Source organism: Equus przewalskii, chromosome 6 (assembly GCF_037783145.1).
Source record: "Equus przewalskii isolate Varuska chromosome 6, EquPr2, whole genome shotgun sequence".
Classification (NCBI taxonomy): Eukaryota; Metazoa; Chordata; class Mammalia; order Perissodactyla; family Equidae; genus Equus; species Equus przewalskii.
The window spans coordinates 95,602,882-95,615,719 of NC_091836.1; the positions used below are offsets into that span (position 1 = coordinate 95,602,882).

A 12,838-nucleotide genomic window follows, 5' to 3' on the forward strand; every position below is an offset into this window, starting at 1 on the left:
TGTGGTTTTTCACCATTGAGCCTTGCTTACTCTATTTTCCTTCCCTACAATGACCACCTTGCTTTACCTTTCAAAATTTATCCCAATTCACAAAGAAGCTCAAGTTTCATCACTTTTTTGTGTACTATTATGAGTAGTGTAATCTCTTTCTTAACTTGTTTCAGTATATTTGAAACCAGAATGTATAGTGCATTTGTACTATTGTATTGTATTGCATTATAATTTAAGTTGATTTATTTTTACTTGTCTCTTCAATGATAATGAAAATTATAGTTAACACTGATTGAATGTTTACTACATATTGAACATTTTTCTTTATCACATTTAAATGTCACAATAACACTATGAAGTAGTTACTAAAATCCTGGCTCCATCTCTTGCTGGCTGTGTGATATGTGTTAGTTAATCAATCTATATCTCTTGTCAGAGAGTGGGAAATTTTCCCCCTTAACCCACATGAGTTCTTGTGACTGGACTAATAATAAAATTAACAGGAAATAATAAATTTAATACATGTGTACAGGAGATCATAAAAATGAGCCTTATGGACAGCAGCATGCAAAAGAATGAAAGTAGATCTCTATCGTTCTCCATACACAAAAATAGACTCAAAATGGACCAAAGACTTGAAGGTAAAACCTGAAACCATAAAACTTCTGGAAGAAAACATAGGCAGTACACTCTTTGACATCAGTCTTAAAAGGATCTTTTTGAATACTGTGTCTACTTGGACAAGGGAAACAAAAGACAAAATAAGCAAGTGGGACTTCACCAGACTAAAGAGCTTCTGGAAGGCAAAGGAAACCAGGATCAAAATGAAAAACAACCCACCAACTGGGAGAAAATATTTGCAAATCATATATCTGACAAGGGGTCAATCTCCATAATATATAAAGAACTCATACAACTGAACTACAAAAAAACAAACTCAATTAAAAAGTGGGAAGAGGATATGAACAGAGATTTTTTCAAAGAAGATATACAGATGGCCAATAGGCACATGAAAAGATGCTCAACATCACTAATCACCAGGGAAATGCAAATCAAAACTACACTTAGATATCACTGTAAGCCCAATAGAATGGCTATAGTCACCAAGACAAAAAACAATGAATGTTGGGGAGGATGTGAAGAAGAGGGAACCCTTATACACTGCTGGTGGGAATGCAAACTGGTGCAGCCACTATGGAAAAGAGTATAGAGATTTCTCAAAAAATTAAACATAGAAATACCATACGACCCAGCTATCCTACTACTGGGTATTTATCCACAGAACTTGAAATCAACAATTCAAAGACACTTATGAACCCTTACCTTCATTGCAGCACTATTCACGATAGTCAAGACGTGGAAGCAACCCAAGTGCCCATAGACTGATGATTGGATAAAGAAGATGTGGTATATAGACAAAATGGAATGCTACTCAGCCATAAAAAAGCTAAAATCGTCCATTTGCAACCACATGGATGGACCTTGAGGATATTATGTTAAGTGAAATAGGCCAGACAGAGAAAGACAAACACCGTATGATTTCACTCCTTTGTGGAAGATAAACCTACAGACAAAGAGAACAGTTTAGTGGTTACCAGAGGGGAAGGGGGTTGGGGAGGTGGGCACGAGGGGTGACTGACAAATAATAAGGTACAACTGAAATTTCGCAATGTTATAAACTATTATGACCGCAATAAGAAAAAAGAGTAAAAATAAAAGAAGTATAATCACTAAACAACGACAAAATTGTATTATGAACTAGCATGCTTCTAGAAATTATGAAAACTGTTTATAAATTTGCCAAACCACAGAATGTTGATGTAAAATACAGTTCATAATTGCTTAATTTTTAGTTTTCACTAAAAATTAAGATTTGTAGGGGTTAAAAATTTGACTTAATATTTGTAATAAATCTACTAAAAATTTAAAAAAGAAAAGAATCTTGGAGAAGTGACCAAAGCAAGCGGTTTTATACTTTTTACACACAAAAAAAATAAATTCCTAAGGACATGACAGCACAAAGAAACAGAGGTTTGAGTGCTTAATTAGTAAGGAATCTAAGCAGAGTGTGCGCTTGGGGTAGTAAATGACTAAAAAACGTAAGGTTTGTTTATACAGGTTTCCTAGCCCTGAATTCCCAGATGCCTCCCTACCTCCTGATTTAGAGAGGTACATACCTGTCATGTGGGAGATATCAGAGCTGGTCAAAATGCCCATTTTTGCATTGACTGCTTCTCTTTTATTCAACTTTAGTTTAACTGTAATTCAAATAATTAACATGCCACTGTGGGATATTTTCAGGCAGCCTGCCTTGGACCCCAGCACTCAACTTCTTGATTTTATTTATTTATTTATTTATTTATTTATTTATTTATTTATTTATTTATTTATTTTTGAGGAAGATTAGCGCTGAGCTAACTACTGCCAATCCTCCTCTTTTTGCTGAGGAAGACTGGCCCTGAGCTAACATCTGTGCCCATCTTCCTCTATTTTATACGTGGGACGCCTATCACAGCATGGCTTTTGCCAAGCGGTGCCATGTCTGCACCCGGGATCCGAGCCAGCCAACCCCGGGCCTTCCGAGAAGCAGAACGTGCAAACTTAACCGCTGCGCCACCGGGCCGGCCCCACAACTGCTTAATTTTAAAATGAGGATAATAATAATTCCAACTGCATAGTCTGTTGTGAGGATTAAATGAGTTAACATATGGGAAACACTTAGAGGAGGACCTAGCACATTATAAGCACTTTACAAATTTTAAATGTTAATACTAGTAGCATCACCCCATTTTACAGAGGAGAAAACTGGGGTTTAAAGACATTAATGTACCACAGATCACTTAGCTATAAGCTGTAGAGCAAGAATTTGAACCTGATGCAGGGGCTGGAGTAAAGCCTGTGCCCTGCGCTACTCGCGGTTCAGCTACTATATTATCTGTGCTTGGAGGGCGGAGAATTCTTTTTGCTCTTGTTCTTATTTAAGGAGCCACATATAGTAAAATCTTTCAAGAACTAATTATCACAGAAAAGCTGATATCTACTGAAAAACTTTTATTTTCTTTTCATCATGTCAAGGAAATGATATTATCTTTTTTGTTTCACTCTTTACCTTAGACGTCAGAAAGATCAGGGTAGAATTTAATCTTCAAAAGCAATAGTCACGTTTGCCAGGATGTCGGGACAAATAATTTCCTTTCTTTCAATATAATTTAGATAATATGCTTCTATTTTGTTAAGGAAATGGTATGCTTGTATTCACTGCAAAATATGTTTTGGAAGTAGGTGAAATAAAATTTATGAATAAATAACTGATCTCCTTTTATACCACCGTGCTGCCTAGCGTAATTTGTGCAGCACACATACAACACATATTTTGTATGATTAAATCAACCTCATATTTGGGTTTCCTGATATAATACAAATAAAATACAAATCAGCATAAATGAAATTAATTAAAATTCAACCAAACTTCTTGGATTTTCAAATAGGAAAAGTCTCAAGAAGTTAAATGAACTTCCTGTAAGAATGTGGAGTTTCAGTTCACATTTTATCTGGTATCTTTTTTCAAATTTTCCTGCCAAAACTATTGTATTATGCTACAATTATCCAGAGGTGCTATTTTACACTTAGACTATTATTTCAGAAGCTCTGCTTCCGATGTCTAATAAGGTTTCCACATATAACTCCCACACCCCAGAGCTGCCTTCAAAGGTCATTTCTTCATCCCGTTCTTTGCCGACATAATTGCACCTGCCAGGTGAACTGGAAAACAAGTCCCCAGCGAACACGGTGAGTCAGTCGCTGTCATCCAAGCCGCTTTCCTGTTTATGCTCATCCTGAGCGTTACGGGTTGGGAAGGCTCTGGGGCCATTTGTAGCTTCTCTTTTTGATAGCCATAATTTTCCATACATTGGCTCTCAATTCCCAATTTCCCATAGCAGGAAGTCGACACAGACTTGACATCAAAGAGGAGAGTGTGCGATGAGCTCAGACAAAGGAGAGAGAAAGAGAGAGAGAGACCCCTAACGTTTGCAAAACATCCCAGTTTGAAGAGGGAAATATGTCACACTCCTGAAATGGTTTAACAGAGCTGTGGCTAGCTGGCAATCTGCTGTGGCCTTTCCCTGTCAGATTCATCTTTCTGGAAGTCTCCCAGGGCTCTTTCAGTTAAAATGCACATTTCCTTATTACTGGTTGCAAATCTCAGAGCAGAGTTGAGTATTTCTCTGTAAACAAATAGACATGCTTAGTATTTTCCAAGTTTTCTCTGCAATTGGGGAAAAAAGTGAATATTTTCAAAATCCTATCCCACCATTGAAATATAATTTGTTGATGTGACCTCCTTAACGAGCGCCTGTTGTCTCGAAAAGGAAAAATGATGTGAAGGGCATAATCCTATAGCTAACGACACCACCTGTTTTCAGTCAACAATTTCTTTTCTAAATATATGAAGTATTTGTAAAGCCTTGAGAAAAATGGCGATAAATAAGACGGTGTTTATGGAATAGAGTCTCTTGTTTTTGTTTAAATCTTGGAAATATCCAGGAGTGAATTATTCAAATACAAAGTAATATCCAGCATAGCATAAAACACTATAATAATTCAGATACTTTATTTTCATACCATTTGACATAGTGCTTCTAATATTTTTTCTGATCCCACTAGAGAAAGACTTCAGGTAAAATGACCATATGAATAACTAAAATGTGCCAGACACTATGCTAAGCTCCTCAGCCTCCCGCACACACGCACATCATTCTCCTGAGATAAGTATTCCTGTTCTCATTTCACACATGAAAATAGACTCAGTGGCATTGGCTGCTCAAAATCATGAAGCTAAAAAGAAATCAGTGTGTACTACACCTCAGATAAGTCTGATTCTAAACCTTGAGCTTTTTTATCTGTACCGGAGCTGCCTAATCAAAACATTATATGATTAAAATATTATATATCATTATAACAATTATTATAGTAATCTCATATAATATTATATAACATCATAACAACTTGATATGATAATTACAGCGTCAATATAATGACCCTAAGGAGGGTCATGACTAGGTGGGAGAATGGTCAGAGAGTCAAGTCTAACTGGTAGGAGGCCAACTCCAGGCACTGTGAGGATGACTGAGCAAATAACAGAGGATGACAAATGCTTCAACAGATAGCAGTAAATTCCAAGGGTGAGGCAAGAAATGGAGCAGAGTGGCCTGCCCAGAAAGCTGATTCAGGACAGAAAGTAGCATGAGGTCTTTCAGAAACTAAAGTCTGCAGAGGGGTATCATTTTTAGGTACATTCTGGAACCTGATGTTGTGGTGCGCTCCTCGTTTAGGGGCCCCACATCAGGATGAACCAGGCACAGTTCGGATGATCACAAGCCATGGGTCAGATGATGACAAATCAACTTGGGAACTGCAATAGTTTGGCTAATTTGCTGGCAGAGTCCTTGCAGTGGAGCTCCAGCGTACTCAGTCGGCTACTTTTTTTCTGGTCCATTTTGGTTTCTAAGCCCAGCCTCAACACTTTTACAGAGAATCGTAAGGTGACTTCTCCTTTTCCCTTCTCACCCCATTTTAAAATTACAAAGGAGGAAAAACAAAGGGTAATTATTTATTTAAAACTAAGTACAAATAAGGACATATGGAGATGCCATTTGGGCAAAAATTCATCACCTTTTTTCCCAGTTCATACTTTGCCTTAAAAGCTGGCTCCTAGTTTAATCTCCTCCATGAAGAACCATGACTGTTCTCACCTGGAATATTTTAACAGCCATATAACTAGTATTCCTCCTCCCAGTCTCTACCCTGTTCAAACCATTCTCTACTCTACTCTGCTTTAACTATGATCTTTCTAAAATGGAAATATGACATCAATGCTATGCTTCAAAACCATCCAGTGACCATTACACCATTATGGAATAAATTACAAGTCTTTCAGTATTTAAGACAAAACCTTTGAAAACCAAGACCCTGATTTTCTCTCCAAATCCATAGTCTTTCTCTTCATATTTTAGCAATATCAAAATATTAGTGCCTCTATGAAAGCCTCATTTTGCTTGAACCACTGCAAGGATTTGCACTTGTTATTCCTGTGGTCTCTCCTGCCTTTCTTTTCTCTCGCTCAATATATGAACCTCGTTAGAGCAAATTGTTCTTTTTATGCCTCATACTTATTATTGCATTTATTATGCCAACTATAATCATTTCCTGCCCTTTTGGAACCATTTCTTAGACTGATGGGTTCTTTAGAGTTAATTCCATGTCTTACTTATCTCTGTTTCTCCAGAGCCATTCTTGAAACATGGAAGAAATACAGTTGAGGTGGTTATATTGCATTGAATTTAATTGTGTCCCAAATAAATTCTTCCCATCGATTCTAGCCCACTTTGCAGACCATCAGAGTTGTTGGGACACACACGGGGAGGTCAGGGAACCGCTTTGGGTTAGTGAATCTTTTCCCTGACTCGTGGGGAAAGAGGGTCTTTTCAGAAGGATAATGACCTTCCTGTTAAGCTCAAACATCTCCAAGCAGAGCCTGTTTTTAATTTGGGCCATCTGATGTCTTACATGGTGTGTTGATTTACATAGACAGAGTCAAGGAAATATATTTCAGAGCAATTTCTTTTTTAGTACCTTAACTCAATGTACCTGCTATCTGTGTCAATGAAGGCAAATACATGACACAAATGTCATCTCTCATGTCCTACAGAACTATGACCATCTGAATTTATTGGATAATTTCTTCTTTGGGAGGGAAAGCTTGATTTATTCCTTGGACAGGTGATTTATTCCTTAGACATTTGGATGAATAGATTAATTTACGCCATGCTACCTACACTGTGCAATTATAATTATAAAATTAAGTATATTTTAGATAAAAAAATATAATTGTCTGGATTAAAATGATAATTTAATATGTAATATTAATTACAGTGTGACTTGATGAACTTTGGGATTTTTCCATGCCCCCAAATCAGGATAACATCAAAAATTAAATTTGGATACCAAAGTATCACCTTTACAAGAGAGAGTGGTGCATGAGTATGTGGCTTTAATCTGATGGCAAATAGGCTTGTTAATACTCAGTCTGAGAATGAGACGCTCCGGTGGGCAGCCTCAGTCAGCACTGTACAGAGTCCAGTAGGCTGGCTTGTCCAATCTGCCCAGGTAGAATTCACAGCATGAAAATGTGAAGAACTCATGCTGTTTGTGAACATTTGCTCCCAAGAAGGAGAGAGCTGATCTGAACAGACTAATTTATTCCTCCCAAATTTATGAATCAAATCAAATAAGCCACTTTAACTTCCCAGGGGAGGCAAAAGTAAAGCAGTAAAAAGAGGCAAAGACTAAATTTAAAGAACATTCTTCCGCATAAGGTTGAAGTTTTTGGAAAAAGAATTACTTTCTATCAGGAGTTCCTAAGAATTGAGTGTTTTAAAATGTATAAAAAACTTGCTCATATGTGATATACCTTCATGAATAGGCAGGGCAGGTATTTTTATATGCATTATCTAAATAAGAAAACAGGAATTTTTATGAACAGTCTCATGATTGGTAAGAGCCAAAACAAAAATCCATTTTATCTAATTCTATTTTATCCTACTCCAAAGCACTTTCATTGATCTACAATATATGTCTTGGTTTTTTCCCCAAATTTATCTCGTCTCTCTTAAAAGGAATTCTTTTTTATTCATGCCTATATTTTTTAAGTGCCTAAGGAAGTGCTGGATGCAGAGTAGTCATTCAATAAGATTCGTTCAATGATGCCAGTAGTTTCTCATGGAAGCAAGTATAGTGTAGAGGTTGATCTTATGTTAACGTTGTTGGTCTCTCTCAACTATGCATTTTTACTTCTTATAGCTCTTGAACAATTCCAAGCACAGTTAAATGTTGAAGAATTTGTATTTTTTTTTTAATTCATTGAGTTGACTTTTAAGGTAAATACCTGCAAGTTTCTTTAGTTGCCCAAAATAATGACTTAAGGTTATGAATATCTGTTGAATGATTTACTTTTAAACACACGCCATTTCCTTTCAGTTTCTCAATTAATCCAGCTAAAAACTTGAAGGGTTAGTTAAATTAACTATAGGTTTTTCTAAATTTCTGAAATTCTTTTGTGCAGAGAATCGTTGCTCAAAGTTGCAAACATGCAAGAAATGGCTTATTTTTACTATCATTGCCAGTTAATTTCAAATCTTAGCGCATAAACTGCTTGTTTAGCAAGCAATTCAGTTTTATTCACTTTTTACTTCAAAGACTATACAAGAATCCCAAGGATTTATTTAATGCCAAAGCATTGATGATGTTTCTCCATCCATTACTTATTAGTTTCTATTAGCTAAAAAGAAGACCTACATTGTCCAGCCCACTTTGTCCCTCCAATTCCTGGAGCTTTGCAGTCACTGTATTCATCACTTTCCTCGTTCTCATTGTCATGCCATCCGTATCCATTGATGTCACCTTCACAGCATCTCTATCATTACTTAATCACCTCCCCAGGAACGTTATCATCACCATCATCCTTGCCACATCACTGATGTCATCCATCAGCAGCACTTCATCACTGTCTGCATTGCTCCACATCTGTCATTGTTAATTCCAGCACTAGCACCACACTGCCATCACATCATCATTGTTGCCATCACTGCTTCATCATCAGCACCATCAACACCATCCCAATAACCATCTTCATAATTAGCAATGGCAGAAGCATTCAGCCTTTTTATCTAAATGTGATGTTTAGATCTCACACATCAAAGATAATTGTTTCATATATTTTCTACTTTGCCCACCATAGCTCTTTAATGATTAAAACCTGCACATTAAGCTTAACATTTTAAAATAACAAAGGCAAGGTATCTAATCATTTTTTTCAAGATTTTTTAGCTCATGTTAGCTGCTATGTTTACCTGACAGATTTTCTTAGAGGACCTCTAATACTATAGGAGTGATCTCCTACGGAAAGTGGCCATATGATATGAGGTCATCAATTCCATAAGAAGATACTTAATAAGCAATTTCTATGTGCCCAATCCTTTGCTACTTGGGAAAAACTAAAGGTATGAACATAAAATCAATCCACTAGCCTCAAAGAGCTGACATGAGTCCCTTAGACAAAAACAAATAGACAAAATTCTGCCACTATTTATAAAGCACCAGTTATGTTCCAGGCGCTGCATAAATTGTTGTATGGGATATGCGGATGAATATGATTGTCGTATGGGATATGTTACTCGCAATTTAGGAGTCATATACTGTTCTATACTGTTATACTTGAACTACCTTCTGGAAGAGGCTGTGATCTCCTGCAGGGCAGGAATCACTGTATCTCTAAGGCACTTAGTACAGCAGTTCTCTGACAGTAACAGCTTGTGTTTTTTGTTGAATGAATACTCTTTGGATGAATTATTTAACAAAACCAACAAAAGGGTTTGTACAACCTAAATTATGAACACTAAGGGTTATAACAACTTAAATAGTAGATATTTAACTTACCTATAGCTATTGGGAAGATATATAAAATTAATTTTAAATCCTGTCCCTAGATATTAAGGTATGATGTCTGTTGTGAAGCACTTTAAGCTGAAGAAAAAATATTCAGGGCAAACTGCATCAATTGTCAATTAATGAAAGTTTCCTTGAAACGAAAATGGAAGCACTGCCTTACCTGAACTTCCTGGAAACAGCAGCCCATGTGAGATGCTCTAGATCCCCAGATGTCAATCCCTTACCATCCTCTCTTGAATGTGACTTCATCTTCTGCTTTCCTGACAAAGCTGAGGCCATTAGGAGCGAAGAGCTCTGCTCTGACTCTGGAAACTTGATTTTCAAAAACTCTTGGTAGAATCCACAGCCTCTTTCACCTTTCATGGTCCTCCACTATTCCAGTGATGACGGCACCTCTGTTCCATTTTCATTTCTTTTACTTCACTATTTTCACTCATACTTAAACAAGTGGAGCAACTTCATTGAAAAAAGGTTTTGAAAATCTCCACACTGCCTCTGAGCTCTTCAAAGTCAATCTGTAGATTCGGCGATTTCCAGGTCACTGGTCTTGTTTCTTTCTCCACCTTTCCTTCAGTTTCTTTGTATCTTGACTCCAGTTTCTGTTACTATCATTTTGCTTTGTTAGGTTTATGTCCCAGGTTTGAATGTATTGTGTTAGAAGAAATGATGGGGGCACTGGGCTGCAGAGGAAGCACCTGTTTTGAAAAATATTTACTGCAGAAAACACATATATTTCTAAATGTTTCTGCTGCGTGTGATGAATAAAAAACCAACAAAATTTGAATAAAAGAATGAAGAATTGGATAACATGATATGATTGAAATGAGAGGAGCTAGCTTAAACCCAGGAGGTAGTAAAACAGAAGAGACATATGAAAGAAATTGGAAGAAGATAAAAATCCACCCATAGGATTAAAATGAGCATTAGAAAATGTAGGTCCAGAATCAAACGTACAGAAAAAAAAATGATGTGAAACGAATCTATGAAGCTTCCACAAAATAAGGAGGGAAAATACTAAATGGTAAGAAAAGTGGCATTGAGATAACAGAGAGGTCTCAATGGGATAACAGAGAGCAGAACTTCAATAGATGAAAAATCTGTTTCAAAAGAGGAGAATATAAGATATTCACAAAAATTTTGAAAGTGAGAATTAGAGTATAATAGAATGACTTTTTTGAGTGGAAAAAGGCTGTCTCTAAATCATGGGTACCCATTTGAGAGATAAATGCATAAAAGGCAACACTGCTCTAGAGGGAATGTCTGTGCTCCGTCCCCCAGTTGATTTGTTGAAATCCCACCCATCAGTGTGATGGTATTAGGAGGCAGGGCCTTTGGAAGGTGATTAGGTCATGAGGATGGAGCCCTCATGAATGAAACTGGAGCCCTTATAAAAGAGATGCCAAAGAGCTCCCTTGTCCCTTCTGCCATTTGAGGACACAGCAAGAAGGTGGCCATCTGTGAAACAGGAAGACACTGAATCCGCTAGCACATTGATCTTGGACTTCCCAGCCTCTGGAACTATGAGAAATTAAATGTGTTGCTTATAAGTCACCTAGTTTTATGTGGTATTCTGCTATAGCAGCCCAAAATGACTAAGACAAACACCTAGAGATAGCCTGAACAAGTAAATTTTGAAGATTGAGAGTAACGAAATTCACCTGCAATCACTCGGCCAGGGAACGGAAGTGAGAGTGGGGAAGATTATGTACTGTGGAGAAAAACTGGGTTTGCCAAAGAACAAAACCTTTGTCTCCTTCTTTAAACTAAAGAAGACAATGGAGAAACCCCTAGTGAGTTTTTATACCCAACTAAGCTTTATTTCATCTGGGAAGGAAATTAAAAAACATACAAGGACCAAAGAAGGTGACAAACATGTTCTTCCTTGAAAAAAAAAAATACTCAAGACAAATTTCAGGCAAAACAGAAATAACAAGAACTATAAAAATATGGTAATCACCAAAAACAAAAAAGGAATAGAGATTTGTGGTAAAAATGGAGAAGCGTGAGTAGTAAATCTAAAAATCACAGAATAAGTATAAATTATGATTTTAAATATGATCCAATATGATAACGACTTGATTTCATTTATTCCTTCATTTATTCCACAAATACTAATTAAGCGCCTACTATTCTGGTAGCTGAGGCACAGCCTTAAGGAATTTATTTCATAATTTGGAGCTGTATTCAACAAAACATAAAAGAAGTATGAAAAAAATCAAGAAATGAAAAGCATGTAATGGAAAAATCGATGTGATGAAGAATGATTTGAGTGTACTTTAGGTTGGGCTGCCAGTGAAGGCTACCTTAAAAGGTGACTTTAAGCTGAGGCATAAATGTCAAAAAGCTGCTTTCTGTGTAACAGTCTGAAGGAAGAGTATCCAAAGGAAAAGGAAATACTCGCTGCAAAGACCCAAGGCAGGAAGGGATGTGATGTTTGCAGAATCAGAAGAAAGCAGGTGTGGCTGAAACATAGTGACCAAGGAGGAGAGTAACTAGGGGACCGTGCATATGTCCCAGTTCCGCAGGATGGTCTAAGTTTATACCTGTTGTCTTAACTGAATTTTGATAGCGCCCCTTGTTATATTCAATAGTGATCTAATTTGGACAAGAATGATATAGATGCCCTCAAAAGGATGTGAAATGAAATCTGAAAGGCATACAAGCTCATAGACAGAATTGTTAACTCCCTACTTAATCCTTCCAAGGTTTAATTTCATTCAGCAATAGATCAGAGAGGAGTGGAATTGCAACAGAGATGCTCAAAAAATTTAGTTTATTTACAGTATCTAAGACTAAGGTCAGTGGAGTGCTGTTAAAGCCCCAGTTAAGCTGTAAATTACAGTTTTCCTCTTCGTATTTTTTTTCTGGTGCAGCGCCTCTGTAAGCTCTTCCATGTACCTTCCTCTAAAGTGTAGCTGTATAGACCGTGCTTTGATCCACCTTGAATTTGCATGCAGCTTTTCTACTTATTGCATAAATATCATCATGCAGGCGCTCCATCACCAAGGCAACAAGACGTGGAGCATGAGCAGTTCAACCTTTGCAGATAACCCAGATTTAATTGGCCAGTCTCCACTCTGTGGTGAGAAGAATGTAAACATTCTGCAATTCCTGCTTATTTTTCAGCTTCTTTACAATACATTGCAAAAGAATGTGTTTTCCTATGAATTTACTTATTTGATTTATTTTATTTCTACTATCTCGTATTGGTGTGTTTTCCTTCTCCAATACAGTGATGTTTCTTTCTGATAAATGCTGTGTGCCTAATAGAAATACCATCAGGCTTTATAAATCAGGGTGAAGGATTTGGATTTCATTCTGAGTGTCCTCGGGAGATCAC

The 12,838-nt window shown here is 36.9% G+C and overlaps 1 long non-coding RNA gene across 2 annotated transcripts in view; it reads right to left on the reverse strand.

Moving 5' to 3' along the window:
* Positions 1–12,838, reverse strand: part of LOC139084028 (uncharacterized) — a 70,907-nt gene that overhangs the window by 14,090 nt on the left and 43,979 nt on the right. The window contains exon 3 of one of the 2 annotated variants that reach the window (XR_011541315.1): positions 3,028–4,217. The exons of the other annotated variant lie outside the window; for it this stretch is intronic. This is a non-coding gene — a long non-coding RNA (uncharacterized lncRNA). Of the gene's footprint in view, positions 1–3,027; positions 4,218–12,838 lie in introns of those variants that run through there. 2 annotated transcript variants of the gene reach the window in all.